Raw genomic sequence first — 13,277 nt, 5'->3', positions numbered from 1 at the left:
GTATAATGTAATCACACACACTGACCAATGCGTGTGAAGAAAATAGAAAGTATTCATACTTTCCTATCTAATCTTTTTTATATCCCAGTTTTTAACCTAGATTCTCTACTTCAGTACTCTTACCTTGTAAATGACTATAAAGACTCTCTCCACTCCTCCCCCACCGCCAGATGTGACCTATCACAAGCTCCATCTGTCTAACGCATCTCAGAGCACCAGCAGTGCCATTTCTATGACAGGGTCCAGGATACCTCTGACACACACACACACACACACACACACACACACACACACACACACACACACACACACACACACACACACACACACACACACACACACACACACACACACACACACACACACACACACACACACACACACACACACTCACAAACAGACCCACAGACCCACTTAAACACACTGTCACGCCAAATGGATGATGTAGGCTCTAAAGGAACTAGAGTGCTTGGCAACCATTTTAGACTATCCACTGCATGAGATGCATAGGATTTATATCACATGCTTTTTCTCCATCTCGATCGTGTCTGTGTTGCAGTCTGTTGGGTGATTTTGGGGAGCTGTTTTTGAGCCTAAATGTCGATCACTCATTGTAATACTAAAGAATAAGTAATCATTCATCTGATTAAACCACCCATATATTATGGCATGTTGTAGAGACTAATGTTTGGTGCCTTCATGTAGATAACCCACTCACCTCGCCTTGCCAGCTGTGTTCCCAATCCTTTCCACAGCACAAGATGGTGTCCCTCACTCCCACTAGCGCATGGAGATGCCTGTCTTCCCTCTGTATGAATGTGCTCTCCATTGCTTCTACCCCACAGCCTTCACATGTAGGCTGCAATGCAATCATCGCTGTTGCCATGGAGAGGGAGTACAGGCACCATTGGCGGTGGCGGTGGCTTTTGGGTATACATGAACACACGCTTGCATGACCTCGTGAGGAATAGCTTGGCGAAGGAGCAGCACACTGCCTGAGTATGATTCTGCAATGAGTCACCATGAGAAGCCGTGCACAGAACACTGCACTGCCACGCTGCTCCATCACGTTGTCATGGTAATTAGTGTTTTCTTCGTCACCCACAGAGCCATAATGCATTGTTTATGTGGCACGGCAAGGGACAGCAAGAGAGGACTCTGGGTATAGGGACGGACAGTTTTGAGCGCTTCAGTGGCATCAGTGATTTCTCTATCCGTAAATCAGCTTTACAGAGCGAACTGTACTGTAGCCTATATGCACTCAGCTAAATCTGCTGCATGTCAGGCAGCACACCAAACCCTGCTGCATTCAACCTTCATTTTAAGTCTGACCTTGTGCTGATGCATTGACTGAGAGAGAAAAGAAGGGAAAAAAGCTTTTTGACTGTCAGCTGAATCCAGCCCTGGGAAAAAGCCAGACTTCTTCCTGTATGGGTAATTCAGTTCTGGGCTTGATACACTACACCGGCAGGCCACGGCACCTGAAACAAAATGGCCCCGTTGTTGAGAGTGACTGTGCAGTTTCTTCTCAACAGTGTGGTCTATGAGGCGTTGCCCTGAAACCGGGCTTGTGAGGTTAAAAGTGGTCAGGGTGTGAGACAGGAGCCCCACTCCATGCCAGGACAGAGGGCTTGTCTGTGCCGGGCTAAGCAGCTCTGTCCAGCCTGGTCTCATACACTAAACGTAACATCCGGGACACTCAAATTAGTATAATATATTATGTTTGGTATAGTTACATAAGACAGAAGGTTACTTCAGGCAATAACGAAATTAGGGTGCTTGGTCGAGGTTAATGGGTGGGCGGGTGGGTGGGCGTATTACGTGAACGTCTAAAAACCCAAAGGTTGTGTGTTTGAATCTCATCACGGACAACTTTAGCATTTTAGCTAATTTGCAACTACTTACAAATGATTTTCTACTTTGCAACTGCTTAGCATGTTAGCTAACCCTTTAACCTAACTCCTAACCTTAACCCTAACCCCTAGCATAGCTAATGTTATCCACCTAGCTAACGTTAACATTAGCCACCTAACGTTTGCCACAACAAATTGGAATTCGTAACATACACTATAATACTTTTTGCAAAATTGCAATTCATTACGTATCGTACGAATTGTAATTCATAACATATCACTCAAAATGGATGATGGACAAATTAATACATACCACACGAAATGTAACATATCATATCAATTACCTTTATTATGTTATGTCTACCCCGGAGTCCAGGTTGCTCGGTCGGGGGCTGGAGGAGCAGACTGGAACCCTTTTCAGGGCAGAGCTGGAGGGTAAACATCCCCAGCTCAAGTATCCCTTAGCCTCCTCTCTACTTCTAGAAAAAGTAGAGTAACAGACTAAAGGAAAGAGAGAGAACCTGAGCACGGCACTCTATGACACACAAAATATATTTCCACATTTGCGGACAATAAATGACACCTGAGCGTGAGATGGGAACCTGGACCTGAATGTAACGAAAGTTAATGAAAGTTAATCGTTAAGAGGCTGAGGCTAGGTAACACCGTCACCACCGATAAATCCATGATAATTGAGAATTTCAATAAGCATTTCTCTACTGCTGGCCATGCTATCCTCCTGGCTACCCCAACCCCGGCCAACAGCTCCGCACCCCCGCAGCTACTTGCCAGAGCCTCCCCAGCTTCTCCGTCTTCATCGACCTGGCCAAGGCTTTCGACTCTTTCAGTCACCGTATTCTTATCGGCAGACTCAATAGCCTTGGTTTCTCAAATGACTGCCTCGCCTGGTTCACCAACTACTTCTCAGACAGAGTTCAGTGTGTCAAATCGGAGGGCCTGTTGTCCGGACCTCTGGAAGTCTCTATGGGGATACCACAGGGTTCAATTCCGACTCTTTTCTCTGTATCTATCAACGATGTTCAGGCAAGGGAGAAGGCTGTCTTTATAATGATGATTCCTGGCGCCAATTACAGCATCTGAATCAGACTCCTTATCTGTAGCAGCTATATGGGGCGGCAGGTGGCCTAGTGGTTAGAGCGTTGGGCCAGTAACCGAAAGGTTGCTAGATTGAATTCCCCAGCTGACAGAGTAAAAATCTATTGTTCTGCCCCTGAACAAGGCAGTTAACCCACTGTTCCTAGGCCGTCATTGTAAATTAGAATTTGTTCTTAACTGACTTGCCTAGTTAAATTTAAAATATATATAAATAAATATCTAGTCTGGTAAATCTTAAAGAGTAAACTGAAAAAAAGAGCAAGCAGCTAACAGAGGAGTTTTCTTGTCTCTCTACTCCTCCTCCTCAATGCCAGTGCTGCTGAGCCAAAGAGCAGACTTGCTTTGTGATTTAATTGCACACTAGAGCAACCTCAGAGAATCCTGTAGGGTGCACTTGCCAAAACAGTTTGTGTTCTTTCTTTTTCTGCATTTGGAAGAAGAAAAAAAAACGTAGCTGCTCTAGAAGCGGTAGTGGTGCTTGTTCAAGGCTGAGTAGGACCGCTATGCACCAGCCCCTTTCACCCTGCTCTGGTCTGACCTTTGTGCTCTTAAACCCTTTGGCAGACCTACCCCGGGGGTGGGGGAGTATGAGGGGGGGGGGGCAAGTTACTAATGTGGAAGAGTAACTCCTCTCACAAGGGGTGGGATGAACTAACTGGAAGTCCTTGACAGAGAAACCGTTGGGCCTTCAAACACCAACTTGAGCTGCAACTGTATCGTAAAATACTCTGATTGCTTATTCCGTGCCAGTCTGACTGATTTAAAAATACCGGACCATGCCATGCATTTCAATGTATTGTGGTGGTGCTGCTGGAACGGAGAGTGGGACACTTGGAGGTGTTTAAAAAGTAGTCTTTTATGTCTGTGCCGTCAGCGTGTATTGTACTGTAGGAGGAGGGGGCTGCTGGACAGAGTGTACTGTAGGAGGAGGGGGCTGGTGGACAGAGTGTACTGTAGGAGGAGGGGGCTGCTGGACAGAGTGTACTGTAGGAGGAGGGGGCTGCTGGACAGAGTGTACTGTAGGAGGAGGGGGCTGCTGGACAGAGTGTACTGTAGGAGGAGGGGGCTGCTGGACAGAGTGTACTGTAGGAGGAGGGGGCTGCTGGACAGAGTGTACTGTAGGAGGAGGGGGCTGCTGGACAGAGTGTACTGTAGGAGGAGGGGGCTGCTGGACAGAGTGTACTGTAGGAGGAGGGGGCTGGTGGACAGAGTGTACTATAGGAGGAGGGGGCTGCTGGACAGAGTGTACTGTAGGAGGAGGGGGCTGGTGGACAGAGTGTACTGGAGGAGGAGGGGGCTGGTGGACAGAGTGTACTGTAGAAAGAGGGGGCTGGTGGAAAGAGTGTACTGTAGGAGGAGGGGGCTGGTGGACAGAGTGTACTGTAGGAGGAGGGGCCTGGTGGACAGAGTGTACTGTAGGAGGAGGGGGCTGGTGGACAGAGTGTACTGTAGGAGGAGGGGGCTGGTGGACAGAGTGTACTGTAGAAGGAGGGGGCTGCTGGACAGAGTGTACTGTAGGAGGAGGGGGCAGGTGGACAGAGTGTACTGCAGGAGGATGGGGCTGGTGGACAGAGTGTACTGTAGGAGGAGGGGGCTGGTGGACAGAGTGTACTGTAGAAGGAGGGGGCTGGTGGACAGAGTGTACTGTAGGAGGAGGGGGCTGGTGGACAGAGTGTACTGTAGGATAATGGGGCTGGTGGACAGGGTGTACTGTAGGAGGAGGGGGCAGGGCGTGGGAGTGTGTGTTTGTGCAGGGCCCGTTCAGCCAGGCAGGCAGCGATGTGATGTTATTTTTTTTAACCTTTATTTAACTAGGCAAGACAGTTAAATAACTAGGCAAGACAGACAACAAAATCTTATTTACAATGAGAGCCTACCGGGGAACAATGAGTTAACTGCCATGTTCAGGGGCAGAACAACAGATTTTTACCTTGTCAGCTCGGGGATTCAATCCAGCAACCTTTCAGTTACTGACCAAAAGCTCTAACCACTAGGCTACCTGCCACCCCAATGTGATGTCCTGGCTGTTACATTATCCCCACTGGCAGAGTGCCTCCTGCCTCCTCGCTTCTGTGGGCAGCTGAACAAATGACCTTCCAGCAGGAATTTGATTTCAGTGCATTTGCCGGGCATTCGCTCCATGAGATAAAAAAAACAACAACACTGCTCTCGACTGGTCTATGACAACTCAACCTATGGGGACAGGGACAACGACAGCTTGCATAGCATCATCCTCCACTGCAAGTGATCAAGTACTATACATTTTTGCTTGGAATGCAGTCTTTTTTATCATACGTAAAACAACACTTTTTAACAATTCATTCTTATGTAATTGCTCTGTAATATAGTGCCCAAAGACAATACATGTATTCCCTGTACCAAGCAGGGCTTTCGTACAATACCATGGCATCCATCCTTTGCAATCCACATATAGTGGAAATGTTTTACAGCAGCAATATAGGTACCTCTCACAAAAGGTTAGCATGGCAGTGGGCCGGTCGCCTAAGAAAACACTCCATATATACTCCAACAGTTATCTGAATTCTCTCCCCCACTGGGTAGGCAAGTAAACAGTCTGAAGGTGCTCTGACCTGGCCTCTCCTAAGGAAGGCTGAGCTGGCTTAAACCCTGATCAATGGTAATGTTTTGGCTTGAAATAGAACCGGACAGAGATTCAAGTGGACTTTGTATTGAGAGATGTTGCAGCACTCCTATTGGATGTGAAGGAAGAAGATAACTTAAAGGATAATGGGGCAATGGTTGACTTGGCAACCAGCACAGAGAGTTGTCGTTTACATAAAAAGACATACACAAAAGTTGCGCTTGGGAGATGACTTACTAGTGCCATCTAGACTAGCATGCCTCTAGTATACAGCGTCTATGTCTGCCTCTGTGTAGTATATTAGCTGATATGCCCTATCAAGTCAAGGTTAATTGGTCACGTGCACATACAATACAGCTTTGTCTCAGGGTGTGCTGCTGCGCTGGCCTTGCTATGGGGAATGGGCCGTGGCCTTGCACAAGATGGCCCGGAGGAGCGCTTGGTGTGACAGTGATGTGTGCTGTCGTCCACACCTTTCAATGCTCACACACTGCAAGATGCAACACACTCGGGCTCAGCCGTTGCCATGAGCACAAGGACAGAGGACCCCTTCTCAATGCCTGGCTGAATCAAAATCAGGTAACGGAAAAATAAATACGGTGCTTAACCAGGATTCCTTAGAAAATGTCTTACCTTTTCCATAAAATTATGTTTTTTTAGATTTGCTCTTAATTGTTTAAGCGATAAAATACAGTAGCATAACAGATATTTACGGGAAAAAAGCTAAATAATACACACAGATTGGTCCATGCCAGAGACTGTCATCATTCAATGGACAAACGCTAATGTTTGTGTTGTTGCAATGTTTGTGGGACGGTTGTTCGATAATGTCTGTGAGTTACTGTGAAGGTTAGAGCCTGAAAGTGCTATACATTGCATAGCAATTGTTTATGTGTCAATAAAGATTTATAGACAGCGAATGACAGAAATCAATCTAATCAGCTCCCATGTTGGCCTGTAGCAGAATGGCCTGCCAGTGACCCAGCCAGACCTGGCGAGTGGAAGCTGAAAGAACATGTTTCCCAAAAAACTGTGCCACATCCCTTCACCCCCTCCCCCAAACAGCTCTCCCATCCCCCAAAAAAGGAGGAGCTTTCATGCAGATGAAAGAGAAGTTCAATGGAGGGTAGTATTGATCATAGCTAGCTACACAGGTTTAAACTGAATTCATAAAGGTTTAGAATGGTCTCAGAGTATTGATGACCGGTAAACATGTGCATGTATATGTCTATGGCTTCAAAGGTTAGAGGCACACATAAACAGATGCATCAAACTCATCCAAAATAGAGCAGATATATAAACCAAGACCTCGAAGCCTTTTCTCTCCCACAAGTACCTATTCGCTCCATTCCATTCCTTTCCTCCAACACCATCATGTTGCTCCGTGGCGTCTCTAAGAGGACAGACAGTATGGGAGTCGACACATGCAGGGATGTCCTGTACGTAGTGTTTCTGTGAAGGTAACTGGTAATGGGAGACTAGCAGGGCGTGTTGTCCCAGGCAGGCAGCACAGGGCTGGGTCTGTCATGCTAGCCTTGGAGGGGGGTGGAGTGGTGGTGTAAATGTTTTGTGGGATTGCAGATTGCTGGTCTGATATGTTGCATCATGCCATCTGTCCCCTGCCTAGGCCTGTGTTCTGAACGGAGAGATGGAGAAAAAGAGAAAGGCAAGCAGAAAGATGTAGTCATCGGCGTTCCCTTTCCCTGCCGATGAAACCGTAATATCAAGAGGTTATTAGAGGGCGTCATAAGTGATGATCAAAGGATATGCTAAATGGTTTCCTCATGGATTTTGTATGATATTGATCCTGCATGGTGGTGCAGTGTATAGGTGGGGCCGGGGACAGCTCTTTTTCATGCACAGTGCACACTGCAGGGCCTCTCCTTTGGTTCCATCGTTGTTACCTAGGCAGCAGTCCCGTTGTATTGGGAGGCTGGGAGGATCCCAGGCAGGGCTGGGAGGAGAGTCAGAGAGAGAGATTTAAACTGATTAATAATCTATGTGTTATACTTCAATCAATGGGACCAACTATCAATCCGCCAGGTTGTGAACTCTGCAAACTGAGGTCAATAAACATAACAGTGCCTCGGGGGCCCTGAGGGGAAATCAATCTCTTTACTAAAGCTCAGCCTCGCTCTGGTCCTGATTAAAAGGTCAACAGCCCTCTTCACATCATAAAAACACTGTGGTGCTAATCATAATGTTCCCAGGAAACAGAAAATAAAACTGAACTATGACTCGAGGATCAATGCCCTTCCATTTGTATTAACTCTGTCTTCAATTATTTATTCTGTAAGCACCGGCACCCACTTTGGAATATTGGATTGAACCATACATTAAAGCTACAGTAAACGTATGATCATGTATGACCTGGAAGGCTGAAACCCAACCTGGATTAGGTACAGATACAGTTTACCTCGTGCATAGCCAAGCCAGTTGCCCAGACACAAGTAGGCTACTGTATACTGAAAGCAGTGAAGAAAAGAATGGGGCAATGCCAAGCCTCAGGGAATCCATCTTAGTTCTCTTTTGTCTGGTGCTAAAACACAGGAAGTTTATGGGGACACCAAGAAACGAACATCTGGAGCAGTAATTCAGACAGAAGAATATGAGCTCGGAAAGAGAGCGAGAGAGGGAGTCAAAAACATAAGTATCTTCCCTCCTCAGGCTTTCAAGATTTTATGATGATGATGGTCTCAAGCACTCCTGGGACAAGTAGATAACAGTTTAGTGACTGGCGCAACTCTTTTTCACTCTCCTTCAAATGTAAAACACTGTTTAGATTCTGTTGAAAAAGAGTCAGGTTCTTTCACATGGGAAGCCACTGTATCACGAGTGGCTGACACATAGACATTACATTGTCCATGGGCTGACAGGGCATCAACTGATGAGGTTCATCTTGAAACTCCATCCGTCAGATGAGTAGAGGTGGAACCATAAACTGTAGGCTACGTCCCCTCAAATACAGCATGGCGGAGGACTTTACATTATTGATGAGGCCCCACTATGCATCTCTGCCGGGGTGAAGGATGGCTCAGGTCGGTCTTACTCAGCACTTCTGCTTCCAAAGCTCCATTATTTAGGCCGCGTCAGCATTACGTGAGAGAGATACATGTAGGTGGAGAGAGGGGAGTGAGGTGAGAGAGAGGGGTGAGAGGAAAGAGAGGTCGTTCTAGGTGGATTGGTAGTGTGAGTGAGATGATGCCAAGGTAGCCATTTTGATCATTCTCCCTCGCTGTAAGCTATGTCACTAGCTCTGGCCACTGTCAGATGTTTCCTGTCAACAGGCCAAGCTCATCAACAGTGGAGAGCTGCCCCAAAAGGAAAGTGGACCCAGTGCTGGTAGAGGGAGGATCTCAATTGTTACACACACACACACACAGCTGGTCCATTGTAATTTATTCCTTACAGTACCCAAAGGACTAATGAAATCAGTAAGACCTTTCTGACATCCACCATCCAACATTCCTCCCTCAAACACTGATATATTCCACTGGCCAGACCTCTTTGGCTTAATTAGTATTTCATCCCTGGGGAAAAATGCACTAGGACAAATACACAGAGAACAATATGAAAAACCCCTGGCCTGCTGTACATAGTCCATGACTATATTCCATTCCTTTCAAACCAACTACGGCGATAAGGAATGGATTAAGTGTCAAATATAAGGAGGCAGTCTAGAAATATAGTGGAACATGCTAGTGTAAATTTAGGTTGGGCGTCTGGCACTTACATAGCAGTGGTGTTAAGCACATGTTGCTGAAAAAAACACCATGTTTATAGTATATACACAACACATAAATGATGCCTTTGTTGATCCTCCTGCCTTGCCCTCATGAGGACAGATGACTGCTGTGAACACAAGGCCAGGCACCCAGTAGCTTTCCCAGATTGTTTTGTTTGGTGTATGTACACGGCTTGAATATTTTATGTGGCGCAATACAATGGCATTACGCAACATAATGTGGCTTTGTTACAGTCTATTCTCAGCCCTCTAGGAGAAATCGCACCATAATTATGCCTTAGGTAGGGGTGATTAATTTTTTAATGGATTCAATGTTTTATTCATAGCCTCCGCAGCACTATTGCGATATATACACGGGGAAAAACCGAAGCAAGACATGTCTGGATCTGCGATTGGTTTACATGCTACGGTGGACAAACAAATGCACATCCTGATAGGAAATACAGTAGGTTACATAGTTTAAAAGCTATTATCATCTGCCAATCTGCTCTCTCTTTTAAATATGGATGGTATTTCCCTGGGTTGCATGGGAAGGAAGATGAGTTGGGGGGGGGGGGGGGTGTCTCTCTGAACAAGGCCAGTAAAGACCAGTTCTTCTATTCATCTGTATTCTATTTGCCGACACTTCAACAGCTTCACCCCACTGTGCGAGAAAAATATGTACAGTATATCAAATGGTCCCTTCCTCTGGCTCTTCCCACTATTGTCAAGGTGAATGATAAAATATCCCGAGGACCATGTTTGCTGAATTGGAGAGAAAATGGGAAAACAACGGGTATAGGACAGGGAGCTATGGAGGTGTCTACTGTCTACATCAGAGTTTCCCAAACTCGGTCCTCAGGACCGCAAGGGGTGCCTGTTTTGCCCTAGCACTACACAGCTGATTCAAATGATCAACTAATCATCAAGCTTTGATAGACCAAAACGTGCACCCCTTGGAGTCCCGAGGACCAAGTTTGGGAAACACTGGTCTACATTAACTGGCACTATGTAATTACTACTGTGTAAGCATTAGGCTGCTATCTGTCTCGGAACTGGAAAAACTATGGGCCATGAATAAGCATTTACTCAGTGTAAAAAAGCTGCTCTGCCACAGTTCTGAGAACAGCAGTACCCAGGAAAACAGAGTGGTTCCCTTTTACTCCTTTACAGAAATCCTGAAATGTTGGCTGAAGTGAATGAACCCCATTTAAAGGGACATGACAAATGTAATGTCATGGCAGAATGATTTGATCTTGAGCTGTTAAAAGAGATGTTCCCGAAGATTGAAAACAACCTCAGTATTTTTAACGACCTCCCGTTTTGGACTCGACGTATAAATGTATGGCTCGTACATGAAAAATGAACGATCTACAGTCTTTTTCCTAGTGGAAAAAGGCCATCCTTACATTCTAACCTGCCGTCAAGACACACCGTGCTTGTTCCTGTCATGTAGTGAACGCGCACTCTGAAGCAAGTTTTCAAGTGGCTGCATGGCTTACCATTAGCTGTTTTGATAACAGCAGAAATAAATTGAATAAATTGATCAAATCCATGCATCATAAGTTACAAAAAACATCAGAAATTAGAAGTTTGATCTATTAGACCTCAGTATTATTTTGATGCTAATTGGCTTATTGTAACATTTGTGCTTTTAGAAAACCTCAACATTGTGCTATTTATTTTGTGTACGTGTGGTATGTTGTTGTTGGGGACAGTATTATTGAAAATATAAAATAATTGAAAGAACGACCTTCTGGTAGTTTCATTTCCCTGTCAATGCATTGCTCTGCAAACCAGAAAATGCCTGGTATGGCATCACTGCCTGGTACAGCAACTTCTCGGCCTCCGACCGCAAGGCACTACAGAGGTTAGTGCGTATGGCCCAGTACATCACTGGGGCTAAGATGCCTGCCATCCAGGACCTCTACACCAGGCGGTGTCAGAGGAAGGTCCTAAAAATTGTCAAAGACCCCAGCCACCCCAGTCATAGACTGTACTCTCTACTACCGCATGGCAAGCGGTGCCGGAGTGCCAAGTCTAGGACAAAAAGGCGTCTCGACAGTTTTTACCCCCAATCCATAAGACTCCTGAACAGGTAATCAAATGGCTACCTGGACTATTTGCATTGTGTGCCCCCCCCCAACCTCTCTTTTACGCTGCTACTCTCTGTTTATCATACATGCATAGTCACTTTAACTATACATTCATGTACATACTACCTCAATTAGCACAGGCAGATAATAACACACACATTTGAATTAAATTCAGTCAAAGCTGTTATCAACAGGTGAAGGGACATGTCTCACTGAGTGAAGTATGAGGTTAAATAGAAATGAGACGGAACATTCTAAAATGAGCTCTCATGCTCTAGTAGCCATGGCCACCACCAGCATGCGGTTAAATCACTCTGTAGAACCCCCAGTACACCACAATCACACTTTTTAAAAATAAAATGGGACATTTATTTTTTATTTGTTTCATGAAAAGGAAAATGAGAGAATATCAGTTAGTTGTGACCCGAGCAGCCCAGGAAAATCATCAGGCAGGAAGAGCTTGATTAGTGGGTGAGAGAATAGAAGACTAGGTAGCAGCTTGGTTTAATTAGATCTCTGTCTGTGACACAGCTGTTCAGAGCGGAGGCTCTCTCTCGGTGCTCCCTGACCCATCATTTCACAGCCCACTGGTAATGAGATTGATCCTGCATGCCCAAAAATGGAGAGAAGAGAGCAAGCAGGTGCCACCACCACTGCCACAGACAGCAGGCCTTTCCCTCGCTGTCACAATCTGCCCCATCACCACCAACTTGCCTTTCAAAACCACAGAGAATTTCAGGAAGTTGAAGAAGATATTTGCATCCCAAGCTTCCATGCCTATGGCCTGCAGTTAAAGGGCTGCATGCTCATTTAAGGCACATCACATGATCCTGGTTGTCTGTGAGTGTTTGATGGTGAATATATCTAAGATCAGAAGAGCATGCTCTCTTTTCCATGTTGAATATTGCCCTCAGAAAAGCCTCAATTCGTCGGGGCATTGCCTTTTCTGGGTCAAGATCACTTTCCCAGTCAAAATTCAAGCCAACAATCTACCGCTCAGATGTTTTTTTTACACATCTTAAATGTAACAGTTCTGCAGGAATGAGGTTTGTGCTGTAGGCCTAATACATTATCACAACACATTGGCTATATGCCTGGCCTGCCAATATCGTTCTTCTCAGACCATATCTTATATTTAAAAGCTTGAGCTTTGATAACATAATAGATCAGTTGGTGTAGCACTTGCAAGGCACAGCTCAGGATACATTGAAATAATTTGATAGCAATTAGCTTTTTTGCTGGTCATGGTGCTTTCAAGACAACTGGGAACTCGGGGGGAAAAAACGAGGTCAAATCATGACATCAGTGATCATCAGGTTGGAGATCTAGGGTGTGTTCATAAATTCAATCTGGAGTGCCAGAGTGCACTCGTAAATTCAGAGCGTTTCGCTCTGGAAGCGTTCAGAGCTACTTCCAGACACATATGAGAGAACACCTCCCTCTGACAATTTTACTCGCCCTAGCAGAGCTGGTTAGGCTGTTTTCATGTTATCCAGAGCGTTGGTGACTAACTGTACTACTGACAACAATTTAATTCCTCTTTTTTTGCCGACGTTTACTGACACCGGCCATATTCAAAGGGTGTTGAGAGTTCATAAATTCCTCAGTTATTCTGCGTTCTGGCACACAGACGACAGTGCTCTAAAATCGGAGTAGATCGCCGAATTGAATTTACGAACGCACCCCTAGAAAGATGCCAGAGTTTCCGACTTGGAATTCCGAGTTGGATGACCGTTCAAAAATATTTTTCCCAGGCAGATCTTATTTTTTCCCAGAGTTCCCAGTTGTTTTGAACACAACATTCGTCTCAGAGGGAGGGAGAGAGCAGCAGAGGGTCAGCCTCTCATGGTCCCTGCTCTCTCCTTCCTTTCTTCTGCTGAGACTGA

The sequence above is a fragment of the Oncorhynchus kisutch genome, linkage group LG6 (genome assembly GCF_002021735.2).
Source record: "Oncorhynchus kisutch isolate 150728-3 linkage group LG6, Okis_V2, whole genome shotgun sequence".
NCBI lineage: Eukaryota > Metazoa > Chordata > Actinopteri > Salmoniformes > Salmonidae > Oncorhynchus > Oncorhynchus kisutch.
This window is presented reverse-complemented; position numbering follows the sequence as displayed.